Genomic DNA, 13410 nt, shown 5'->3' on the forward strand with positions numbered 1-13410 from the left:
GGGTGGGGGCTGCCCTGCTCACCTGTGTGCCCAGCACCTGGAGGGGTGGAGGGTTTGCACTCCACACATTTTTGTTGAATGAATGAAAGAATAAGTGAGTATGCTTGGGGCCCTGCATTGGCCTGGCCTCCAGCTCCCACTCCCTTTCCAGCCTCACTTCCCGTAGCTGCCAGTATGTTCCAAACCCTCCTGGGAAGGCCACCTCCTACTCCTGCTGCACAGGCCCTGGGGAGCTTTTGCCCACACACTTTCCATCTCTGCCTGTCAATATCCTACCTGTCCCTCCAGGCCCATCTCAAATCACAAGGATTTCTCTAACCCTACCTTAATTGTCCACATATGTGGAAACAATCCTGTTACTCTGTCCCACATCCAATCATGGGCCACAAGGCACAGTCTTCTGAGCAAGTGCCTCTCACCGTATTAGAGTGCCAGCTCCTTGGGGCAGGGCCTGGGCCTCATGGCTTTTGCTTTCCCTGAAGCCCTAGTAGCCGGTGCCCATCCTAGTGGGCACTTAAGCTTAATTGGGGAAACTGCTTTGATTAGTTGTGGCTTCCCTTCTCTGGTCTCCCTGAGATGATCGTAGACACAAGGATGATTCCCACCTGAACCCACATATTCATTCATTCAGTGAGTTAAACATGAATTGATTTAAAGTGAACACACACAAGGGAGCTTGCTTTCAGATGGTCTGGGTTCTTGTGTCCTGGTAATTCCTCTCCAGGCCAGAATAATTGGCATGTCTCCTCAACCCACACGGGGTTCCTGGTTGTTCCTGCATCCCGATACCTCAGCCCTGGCCCTGCCCAGCCCATTCGGGCTCTGGTTTTCTGGTGGGGCTGTCCCACAGCCTCCCTCTGTTTGTCGAGCATTTCTTCTACCCTTGAGAGCTCAGGCAGCATTAGGGCTGCTTAGGTCTCATGGCCCAGTGGCTGGTCTCGCCCAACTGCAGTTTACTATTGCTGTCTTTTCTGGATGATCAGAAAAATAATTCCATAAATCTACTGTCTACTTGCGATTTTTTAAAAAATGTATATTTATATATATATTGTTAAATCCTTTGCTTCATTCCAAATGCTTTCAGTAATAATAAAATTGTGGGTGGAAATTCTTATTTCTTTTTTAATGTGGATTTTGTTTGCAGTAAGATAAAGCTTGGGTCTCATGGATCATCTCTACTCACCATAGCACTCTTCTGCTTCCTAGGGGAGGTGAGACAAGGTAACGGAGTTGAGAATCTTGGGGTCCCTCTGCTTGTGGCTGCGGTAGGGTCAGGCAGTGCCTCTAGTGGTTGCTGGGAATAGGACAGATTCCTGCCTGCTAGTGGAGGTATATTCCAGGAGCCTGCAGTGTCAGGACACCAGGAGGCCTGGGTGTCAGTCCACATGCTTGAAGGAAGATGGTGGAAATGCTCTAGCCAGTTCTGCTCCCTATGATGCCCCTCCTGAGAAAGGGGCGGGGCAGTCCTCTTGTTCTGTCACAGAGAACTGTCACGCTTCCTCCTCCAAGGCAACTTGGCTCCGCTGTGGGTTCTTGGCTTTGACATTGACTTTCCTGTGAGACATTCAAGGTCTGCTCCTCGGTGTCCTTTCCTGTGCTCCCTCCTCTCCGAGCACTTGTCATGCAGTACTGTGTGCCTATTACACCTGCGTACAGGTCTGTCTCTGCCTCACCCTGTACGATTTGTAAGGATAGGAACTGTAGCTTCCTTATGGCCTGGCATATGTTGACCCTTGACAAAGGTTTGTTAAATGAATAACATTTGGTATCACAGTATCTTGCCCAAGGACATCTCCTCGCGCTCTAGATACTCTGAGGTGCCTTCCAGTCCTCACGGTGCAAGATTCCACAAGCATGTTCTTGAGGGAGCCACGGAAGCAGAGGTGGCCACCTTCCCCCAGGTTTGACTTGACTTCTCTCTGCCCCTCAAAGGACTCTGAAGGTTCACCTGCCTTAGCTCCAGGCTTAGGGAAGAAAAGGAGGGAAATTGAGACCCACTGCATTAATTCAACAGCAAATATTTTGTGAGCATCTACTATGTGCCAAGCAGTGTGCTGGTTGCAGAGTATATAAAAGTCACTAAGACACTGTTATTCAGGAGGAGCTAAAATCTAATGGAGCTCACAGACATAGAAACATAATTATGTGAGTGAGAGAAGGGGCTACAGGACACAGAGGAGGGCCTGAGTAACTCAGCCTAAGGGAGTTCAGGAAAGCTTCAGAGAGGAGGTTGCATTTGGGCTGCATCTTGAAGAAGGAGGAGTTTTACAAGTGGAAAAGGGCTGGTGCTGACATTTCTTCTGTCCTCCAATGCAGGTTTCTATTACTTGGGTGTCAAATCACATTATCACTCAGTAAGACTACAGTTTCCTGCTGAATTTATTTCAGTCCACAGACTCTGGGAATTAGACTGTTGTAGGTTCTTATACAATCAAAATTAGCCCAGCAATACAGTCTCCTTAGAATGTCAGGCATCCCTTCCCAAATTATGGTTTCCAGCTGCTGGTTCAAAGACTTTATGGTATTTTAGAAGAGAGACAAATGCTACCCATTAATTGAGGGAAGATTGTGTACTATAAACCCTTATTAGGCACTTGAGACAGTTTTTCATATAATCCCCACTCGCAGTTTCGAATACTTGGGCATATGCCAATGTTAGGTGTTCATGTTATCACCTAAGGAGGGACTCTGGCTGCCCAGAGAGAAACCCATGAACTAATATACAGCTTGGTAAATTAGCCACTCTTCAGGATCTTCTTATTTATTTATTTATTTTTAATTTTACTTTAAGTTCTGGGATACATGTGCAGGACGTGCAGGTTGTTACATAGGTTATACATGTGCCATGGTGCACCTATCAACCTGTCATCTAGGTTTTAAGTCCCACATGCATTACATATTTGTCCTAATGCTCTCCCTCCCCAAAAGTCTTGTTCTTAAGCTGCTTTTGTGACACAGTGACAGGGCCTCAGCTCTCAAATGCAGAGTCACATTAACCAAGCTCACAGTGCCTGATGTACAATGCTTATAGCAGCAGCACTTGCTCTGGGCCAGGTACTGTTCTAGGCCTTTTCCATAGAACATCTCATAATCTTCACACTATGAGATAAGTGCCATTATTATTCCCATTTTACAGATGAGGAAGCTGAGACACAGTGAATTTAAGCAATTTGGATCAACACAGAATGTCAATTTGCTATTTACAGCTGTCAAGTAGACCAGCCTTTCTGTCCACCTGACCCAGGCCAGCTCACCCCATGGGCACTATGCCCTCAGTTGCTTACTGGGCATGGAATCAGAACAAGAGAAGTCAGCTACCATCAAGGAGCTCTTATCTTTGATGGCAGTCTGTATAAGTAGGTGTCATATCCCCTGTGGAAATTCTGGAAGATTCTCTGGTCTTGGCTCCATCCCTGGATATTCTGGCTTGGGGCCCGGGGCATCTGCAGAAGTGATCCTATTGGTAAGTCTGGTCCGATGGGGAGGGCCTCTTTGGGGACGCTTGGCTATTGAGTTTGCTCACCGAGACTGCCTCTCCTCAGGTAGGTTTCCAGAAAGACTCAGCCTGGTTTCTGTCTGTGATGGCCCTTTGTCTGCACTTTCTCAGCTCACCGTGTCATCCCTTCCTACAACATGTTTTCTCATGCATACACTGCCTTTTTATTTGCTAAAACTTTCCTCCAGCTCCAAATAACTGTTAGGTCTGGGAACTGGTCTTTCCTCTTGAGGGGATACTGAATATTTCTGCTCGGATCTAGGATTTTAAAGTTTATCTCTAAGAGGCAGTCTTATTTCCCTGATTTCCATGTTGTTGAGTAAATTTTTTGTTTCAATTAAGATGAGCTAAACTGCTATAAAAGTGGACTAAAAAGCTATAACGACTCAAATACAATAGAAGTTTCTTTCTCACACAGGTAACAGCTTTTGAGACAGACTCAGGGGCCCAGTCTTCTGTTTATCTCCAACTGTTTACATTAGTGGGACTTCTATCCTCAAGGGCCTGGAAATTGTCTGAAACCAGCCAGCAGAAAGGAAGGAGAGCAGAGCAAAGGTGCAAATGCTTCCTCAGACTTGATCCCGAAGTGACGACCCTGATTGTGCCCACATGCCATTGGCCCATTGGCAAGCACTAGTCACGAGGCCACACATTGTGCAGGGAAGGCAAGGAAATGCAAACTTGTGACCTTATTATATGTGCTCAGGAAGAAAAAACCAGCTATTGGCTTCTGCCACAGTTGCCTCTTCCTAAGTTCCACATACCCTCTCCATTTTACAGATGAGGAAACTGAGGCTCAGAAGCAGAAACTCATTGGAGGTAGCATTGCTAGTAGGTGATGGAATGAAGATTAGACTCAATTCTGTCTGATTCTGAAGACGTTGCTCTTTCTACTTGAAAACATTTTCTCTTGATCCCGTGTATGAACAGGATGATGGAATGGAGGACATGTGGGAGTGGAGACAGAGTTAAGGTTTTTTGTTTTAAATTTGTAAAATTTGTATATGGCAGTTGTTACCTATAATACAGGCATCTCAGGTATAACAATATATATGCATTTCTGAAAAACTTTGCATTCTTCAAAATTACACACTAAAACTAATAGGACATACAGGAAAGTTAGGATTAGAGGAAGACCACATAAAACCGATGGAACTTTGAAAACCAGTGGGCCTTTGTAACCAGATCACTTTCAAAACACTAACAACCCTTGCAAAAATACAAGTGATGTTAAATCTTGGTGCTAAATCTGTTAGCACCAAGCATCACAGTCAGTCACCCTTAATGTGGGCACTCATTTCTACAGAGACCTACTCATCACAATTAAAAAACTATCCATTGATCCACTTGTCTATCTTTTTGCCAATACTGCACTGTCTTGATGAGTGTAGGTTCATGATATCATCATTTTTCATCGTAGAGTCCTCTTGATTATTTAAGATTGTTTTGGTGAGTCTAGATCCTTTGCTTTTCTACATAAATTTAAGACTCAACTTTTACATTTATAAAATATATGCTTACGATTTTGATTGGGATTGCATTTAATTAATAGATCAAGTTGGGGAAAATTGACATCTTAATATTGAGTCTTCAAATTTATAAAGATGACATATCTTTTCTATTAATTAGGTCTCTTTAATTTCTCTCAGAGGTATTTTTTAGCTTTCGCCATAAAGGTTTTGCAAGTATTTTGTTAAATTTAAAAGTGTTTTATATTTTTGATACTATTATAAATGATATTGGTTCTTAAATTTCTATCAGTTTTGATTAATTTATTTTGAAGTTCTGTTATTAGGCACACACATTTAAAATAGCCATGTCTTCCTACTGAATTGGCTTTTGTCAATAGAGAAATATTCCTATTGATCTCTGGTAAATTAATATGACAACGTTTTTATGCCTATTGTCTTTATGGTATTTTTTTCATTATTTTACATTCAACCTATCTCTGTTATGGTATTTAAAGTGGATCTTCTTTTTAAAATCCATTCTGACAATCTCTGCCTTTTAAATTGAATGGTTTAAGTCATTTATACGTAATTATTGATATGGTTTTTAAAAGTCTACCATTTTGCTGTTTGTTGTTCTATGTTTTGTTTTGAGTTTTTGCAGTTACAATTCCCTTTTCCCTCCCTATTTTGAGTTAATAAAATATTTTAAAACATTCCAATTAAATTTTATATTGGATTAGTAATAATACATTTAAAAGTATCTATGACATATATATGTAGGGAGTATACACTTAACTAATTATTAGTTATGCTTTAGTTTTTCTCTCAGAAAAATGGGACTTGATATATTAATCTCACACAGGTTCCACTGAGAGGCTAGAGAAGATCTGTCTGGCTGAAAGGTAGCTGCTGTAGCTCATATAGAAAGCCTGTGAAAACAGGTCTCTGATCTCTCTCAGCAAAACCTGCCCTCCCTGTCTTGCTCAACAAAAAGTAAAGAAAGAAAAAAAAGAAAAATTATGGGAAAATCCTCCACTTGGGTCTCAGCATTACTCCTAAAGTCATTGCCATTTTTATGAGATGGGATATTCACCCAGAGTTACAGAGGAACAATCATGTATTGGGAGGAAGAGAAAGAAGGAGAGAGGAAAGTGATGTTGGGCTAGTCTAAGGAGCCACCAAAGTGAAGGCTGTAATTTCTAGACTCATTTTGGCATTTCTGACCCTCATTGGTATGGCAGGGCCTAAAGCTCCTTCTGATCCTAGACAGCAAAGATTGTCCCCTCTGGCCTTGCCAGGAACAACACAGCTCCACAGTTGCTTCTCTTCCCTTCATGAGCTCCACAGTTGCTCCTCTTCCCTTCATGAGGAGAGTGCCCATCCAGATTTTCACCCTTACTCTCTTGGAAAGTCATTCCCCCCAGTGATTAGAAGCTGCTATTCAAATGTCTGGGAAGATAAGCCAATGAGTTGAGGTATATGAAGGCCAACAGCCATGGTGTCTTAGCTGTAGAGCAGAGAGATGACCAACTCAAACTGAGGTCTGAGTAGCTTTGATCACCAGATGCCAAGGGAAATGAATCAAGGGCAACATGCCTGACCCATTGAACTTGTCTCCCCTCTACTTCCTTAGCTTTAAGGCAGGAGAAATTGAAGATAAGAGATAGTGAGAAGGCAACTGATATCTACTCAATAAAGTTCAACAGAGACAAACTAACTTGAACTATTACAAAAATTTTCTTGTCTGCTCCTGGAACTCCTCCTTTTTATTATTTGAATAGTGACACATCTACTTCTAGCAGCCAGATCTCTTAACTCTTCTTTTATATTTTCCATTACTGTATTCCTTCCTAATGCCTTTTGGGGAGTGTTCCTTGACCCAATCTTCTAGTTCACTAATTCTGGGATAGAGGCTGGCTTAGTTTAGGTTTCTGTGAAAGCAGAGCCTGAGGTCACAATGCCTGTCTTACTTAGGAGATGATCCCATAGCAATAGCCCACTCCATAACAGATTTTGTTGACTTTTTTTCTGTCCCACTTTTCTTGTTCCATCACTTCTGCTTCCTGGGCAACTAGGGCTCATTCTACTAGGGGCCCTCTGAGAAACTGTAGAATGTGCCTCAGGATTGTAGCACTGAAGGGAGGAACAGCTGGGGCATTTATCTGCCACTTCCATCCCATAGGGATCTACTGGCTAAGGGCTGTTTCTGGGGCTGTCACCTCCCCGACACTTCCCAGCTGCCCCTCATAGGTTGGTAGAAATCTCCTGAGGGGATAAAGAAGAGTGTAGCATGCACTTGAGTAGATGCAGAGGCATTATGCGTGGACCTGTCCATTATAGCTGAACTACAAGCAGGTGACCAAGGGAATGAGGTGTAGGGCCCAAAAACACTTGCCCAGGCCGTCAGGGTGGACAGCCCACAGGCTTCCCCACCTCAGGGAGACCCTGACCCTAGGAGACTGCTTATACCTCAGCTTCAGGCACTGCTCGTCTTCAGAAGCCTTCGCTCCTGATTGCAGTCACTCGGCCTCAAGTGTGGGCTGGGGGGAGTCCCTCTCTTGTTATTTTCTCTGGCGAGGCACCCTCTTTGAAGCTTGCAGCTGATTCCTGTAGTGCTGGGCTACAGCAACCTCTCTTCTCTTTACCAGCAGTAACTGGACAGGGAATGATTTGCTCAGAGCAATACAATGATAAGAAAAGAGACCCCGAATGTAAGTTTTTCCCAACCTGAGAGTCCTCCTAGACGCCACTTTCTTTTTAAGTCAACTAGTGGCCAGTTTTGAAGATATTATCCCTTTAGCATCTCTCCTATGAGTCTTCCTCCTCCCCATTCTCCTTTCTGTTGCAGCATTTTTCTGGGGCATAGAGACCTGGCCTCATCTGCTTATATATTCCTGGTTTGGAGCAAACCTTGTTTTCTGCTCATTGGTAGCCCTTCAAGTCAACTTTATGCAAAACCAGGGAAGTGGCCTCTGCATGGGCAAGTGTCTAAATTAAGCATTTCAACCTTCATAAAAGGATGTCACCCTAACCCCACTCCACCCTTCTTGGCTGGCTTAAATTTAAGAATAGTTGCACTTAAATCCAACTAAGAATTTTGCACCCCAGAAATTTCAAGAGATTATAAGTTTGGACTTACTGCTGATCGATACATTTCACAACTTCCAATAAAAGAAATAGTACTTACAGAGAGTTGTACAAAATATAGAATATTCTTTACTTTTTCCTTGTCTCAAGCCAAGCCATTGGATCTGCATCGTCGGTTGGAATCGCCTTGAGTCCCTCTGGAATTCTTTTACATAACTACTTTAGCATTATTCCACTGGGCATCATTATAGGAAATTGTTAGAAGCAATATTAGGTCTCTCATTTTTGTATTTATCGTTAGAGTATTGTTGAGGACATGCTCACTACATTGTAAATTACTTGTTGATGAAAATCCACCAGATAATTTTCTCTCAGGTCTGCTTACTAGGAAAGTTTTTGCTGCTCAGTTTTTTGGGTTTTTTTCCACAATCTTGGCTCACTGAAACCTCCACCTCCTGGGTTCAAGAAATTCTCCTGCCTCAGCCTCCCAAGTAGCTGGGATTACAGGCATCTGCCACCACGCCGGGCTAATTTTTGTATTTTCAGTAGGTACGGGGTTTCCCCATGTTGGCCAGGCTAGTCTCGAACTCCTGATCTCAGGTGATCCGCCTGCCTCGGCCTCCCAAAGTGCTGGGATTACAGGCATGAGCCACTGCACCCGGCTTCTTCTTCTTTTTTTTTTTTCTATTCACATTAGGTCATAAGTTTTTGCCACATAAGCAAGTCTGCTATAGACACATTGTATTAAGGACACCATGAATTATATACAACTTGTGCTTTCCTCATTGCAATGATTGCTAGGAAGTTCAGAGTCAAACTTATATATGTCAAGGAACTGTTCAGGATTTTTCTAAATGGAGTTGGTGAACTAACTTTGTCCATGATTTCATCTCTCTCTCTCTCCTTTTTTGCCCTCATTTTATCTTCACAGTGATTTTGACTTTATTTAGTTCTCATCTTTTATGTATTTGTGGAATCCACCTTAAGTCCACTTGAAAACAAGATGGGATTGAGTAGCAGTGAATACGAATAATAAAAACAGCTGTGGGGAGTGAGGTATTAAGCGCCTGGAGTTGGGGTTGGGGAGGGAGAGTTTTGGCTGATTCAGCTCCTTGGGAGTCACACGCCTGGATGAGGGGCATGACATGGAGGACATGCCCTGAGTGAGGGTGTGCGGTGAGAAAGCAGCCAAGGACGGGTTCTGAAGACAGCTTTATAACAGATGGAGGAGATGACAGTGAAAGGCCTGCAGCAAGGCTGGAGGAAAGCCCGAAAGAGGACGGGCTGGGAAGCAGGAGAATATAGGTTCTTCCCTTTTGAAGTATTTTAAACAAGCCCATCATGTTTCTATTCTGCCCTTTTCCTCATAAAATCAACAAGAGGAATTGCACAGTTGAAAGACTTAATTGAGCATAGTTTATTTGGCTTGGCAAGCTTCTATGATTTTTTTTTCCTCTCCTGAACTAAAAAAAAAAAAAAGGCTACCCACGGAGAGAGAAGCTTTTCTGTTTCCACCTAAAGTTCACTTCCCACATTCCCAGCAGCCTTGGCAGACCCCTGTCAGTCTGGTCTATGGTGAGAGTAAGCGAGCCTTTCAGCACTTTCAGTCTGAGAGCACGCCCTGGTCTACCAGCGGACCCCCCGGGGAGCCAGGGCCCAGCCTCTCCAAGCTCCTGTGGCCGAAGGTGACGTCAACACCCACTGCGCGCCTTCAGAGCTGCAGCGAGGCGGAAGTGGATTTCTGTAGCGAGGCACCTGGACTCATAATTTAGTCTACTTTCACTGCCTCCCCCACTTGGCAATCAAAACCGGAGATGCTTTTGAGCTTTCTTTTGTGCTGCCCAGAGAGGAGATGGGCTTATTGTGCCAACGGGCAATTATTTCATATCGCTCTACAGAGCACAGGCTGCAGCTGTCTTGGAGCAGGAGCTTTGCAAGGTGGTTTCAAAGTGTCTCGTCTCACCAGGCATCCAGCAAGAGGCTGCAAACACCCTGCGGGAATACTTAGTGAGCAACTTTCTAGACACATTGGCCTCAGTGAATCACAACTAGTCAGTCTCCCTGTCTCAGTATCCTGAGATGTGCGTATACCTGCTAGAAGTTGTCCAGGGTGGGGACAGTGTATTAGAGGAACATGAACAGTCGGCTGAGGAAATGAAAGAACTGAATTTTATAAAGCATATTCAAAGGCATGACCCATTTTAATCTTCACAGCCACATTATCAGCCAGGCATTATTCATCTCAGTTTACAGATGAGGAAACCAAGGCTCGGGATATTAAAGTGACTTGTTAAGGATCATGTAGCTTGTTAGTGACAAAGACAGAGCCCAAACTCAGGTCTAACTATGTTAGTTCTGGGCTGTCTTATAGATTTTTTTTTTTTTTTTTTTCCCAGAAAGAGATTGAGAACCCTTAAATAAAGATGTTAGTTGCTTAAGTACAATTCATACCATGAGCCTTAATCTCTCCCTTCAGGAACAATCTATATGGTTTATCAGCTCAGGGAAGCCTTCCTCCTCTCCCAGCATGTTACTTTCATCTTCTTGTTCTGACTTTTCTCTAACTGGCTTTCATTGTCTTTTTTATGAAACTAAAAACATCCTGCAGTCCCTTTGAACCTGTTCTATGACAGAGGAGAGCTCTGTGGCTTGGCCGGGGAACAGTTAAGCAGAGCAGAGAAACAATGCCACCATCAAATATCGCCCAAGGTCCCATTAATAAGGGTTGTTCTCCAGACCCGACAGGACCAAAGAGCAGGGTTGCATTTGTGTTATTGCTGCTCCCTTAGCTTCTCTACAAGTTTGATGCCATGGAAATAATTGAGGAAGACGTGAAAACCAGGTGCTCCGGCTTTGTGTGACTTTGAACAGTGGCAAGGTCTCTGGAGATTTTTCCCTCTTATTGATAAGAGAATGAGTCAGGAAGAGGTTCAAGATCCTCTTCTAGAGCCAACAGTCATCTGTATGGAAGAAACCAACGTTTTTACCTCTGCTTTTAACTTATCAGTGGGGTTTGACCTGCAATTTCTGAATATGGCAAATGGGAATATGGGGAAAATCATATGAAAGAATAGTCTATTCTTTTAGAGATGGTCTTTTAGCCTGAATCAGGAGAATAACGTCATTTTTTTTTCCACTACTTTCTGAGGAAGGAAAATATGTTCACTCTTGTAACTCCAGTGCCTAAAACAGTGCTTGGACATAGCGTATGTTCAACAAATATTACTTGAATTAATGAATTAATAAAATAAACTTAAATATCCAAGAAATCCAATATTTCTTAAAATTCAAGACTCTAATTAATATTTGAAAATCTTCGTGTTTTTGTCCATGTGCCAAGTACATGTCTGTGATACTCCATGGTCCCCATACCCCACCCTCCAATTGAGTTTCCATAGGACCTGAGGTCTCTTTGGCATATTCAGATCTTGCTAGAATTTAAGGCTGTGTTCGTTAACAAAAATATAATAACTTGAAGCATGAGGAAAAGCCTCATCAGAGACACGAACAGACAATGCACAGGAAAAGAAGTGAGAATTACACTTAACCCTGGGAAAAGATGCTCAACATCATTCACTTATAAGTGTAAATTGAAACTACACTAAGATACAATTTTCCACCAGTAAGATTGGCAAAAATCCAAAATTTGGACCACATACTTTATTGGTGAGGCTAGGGTGAAACAAACACTCTTCTACATTGCTTGTAAGAATAAAAGATGGCATCATGATGATGGAGGGGAATACGGGGAAATTTAGCAAAATTATATGTGCATCTACCATTTGACTCAGCAATCATACTGACATTTCTTTTAGAAATCTAGATTTTAGAACACTATCCCAAAGCCACAGTAGCAAAAATATGACAAGATGTATGTATAAGGTACTGTTACAGCATTATTTGTAATAACAAAAGACTGGCATCAATCAGAATCGATAGCACAATAGTTAAATAATGCTTCAGCCACATAATGATACACTGCAGTGTAAAATGGGGATTATCTCTATATAGTAAAAGATCTCTAGGGTATACTGTTAAATGAAAAAAGCAAAGTGAAGAAAAATATGTGTAGTAAGCTACCATTTACATATGAAAGAAAGAGTAGAACCTATCTACCTATCTCTGTAGGTATGCATTTGCTTACATTATAAAAACCAATAAGGGAATAAAAACTATTTTTAAATAGCTGTATAGAAGAGGAGAGGGAGGAATATCTTTGAATATTCCAAAGATTTGTCTTTAGAAACATAAATTATTTTTTAATTATAAAACAAAATTAAATAAAAACACAATCCCCCAAAGCAAAAATAAAATGTGATTATATTTGTGTAGCCAGTAAACACCATTATGAAACAAAGAAAAATAATTTCAAATGACTTTATTTTATTTTATATTTTTTCATGTCAGATGGGTAATGTGCTCATGCTGTAATAAGGTTCGAGGTTGGCACATCTCACACATGCACATGCAAACTCAGTCATCACACTTAAGCTACAAAAGCAACCTCGAATGACTTTTTTTTTTTTTTTTGAGACCATGTATCTGATCTTGGCTCACTGGAGCCTCTACCTCCTGGGCTCAAGCAATTCTCCCACCTAGCCTTCCAAATAGCTTAGACTGCAGGCGCATGCCACCATGCCTAGCTAGGTTTTTAACTTTTTGTAGACACAATGTCTCACTATATTGCCCAGGCTGGTCTCAAACTCCTGGTCTCAAATGATCTTCCTGCCTTGGCCTCCCAAAGTACTGGGATTACAGGAATGAGCCACCATGCCCAGCCTTCACATGACTTTAAAACAGCAATTTGGCCATATATTCCCATTGAGATCAATCCTAAGGACAGAAAGAACAACAAACACAAAAACAAAACCTTGAACTGTTCTCAGTAGTCATATTGTTGGTGGTAGAGTTGGTATTGCTATGTTGAGACTACTGTGTTGTAGGATAAAGAAAAGTGATTATTTGGTTTCATTGAGAACTATATATTTTTGGTGTGGTTGAAAGCAGATATAGATGCAAGATTAATAAGTTTAAGTAAGAACCCGTAGACCTGTATTTCATTTGGAATATCTGTATGAAATCATGACATGTTTGATCTTAAAAACATATTTTCTAGTTCTGCCTACTGAAGAAATCCAGACAGAGTCTCTGACTGTAGTCAGGGATCCCCAAGACCAAACTCAGGTTCAGTGATTCTCTAGAAAAACTGGTAGAACTCAGCAAATCTACTGTACTCATGGTTACAGTCCATTACAATGAAAAGATACAGATTAAAATCAGCAATGGAAAAAGGCACATAGGGAAGATTGCAAGAAAGACAAGATACAAGCTTCCATTTTTCCTGTCCCAGTGGAGTCATATGGACAGTCTTAATTT

The 13410-nt window shown here is 42.1% G+C and overlaps 1 non-coding gene across 1 annotated transcript; it reads right to left on the reverse strand.

Annotated features, from left to right (window-relative positions):
• Nucleotides 1-12435: 12435 nt before the first annotated feature.
• Nucleotides 12436-12537, reverse strand: LOC112131567 (small nucleolar RNA U13). Its single transcript, XR_002913608.1, has one exon. It is a non-coding gene; the product is annotated as a small nucleolar RNA U13 (small nucleolar RNA).
• Nucleotides 12538-13410: the final 873 nt, after the last annotated feature.

The sequence above is a fragment of the Pongo abelii genome, chromosome 1, assembly GCF_028885655.2.
Source record: "Pongo abelii isolate AG06213 chromosome 1, NHGRI_mPonAbe1-v2.0_pri, whole genome shotgun sequence".
Classification (NCBI taxonomy): Eukaryota; Metazoa; Chordata; class Mammalia; order Primates; family Hominidae; genus Pongo; species Pongo abelii.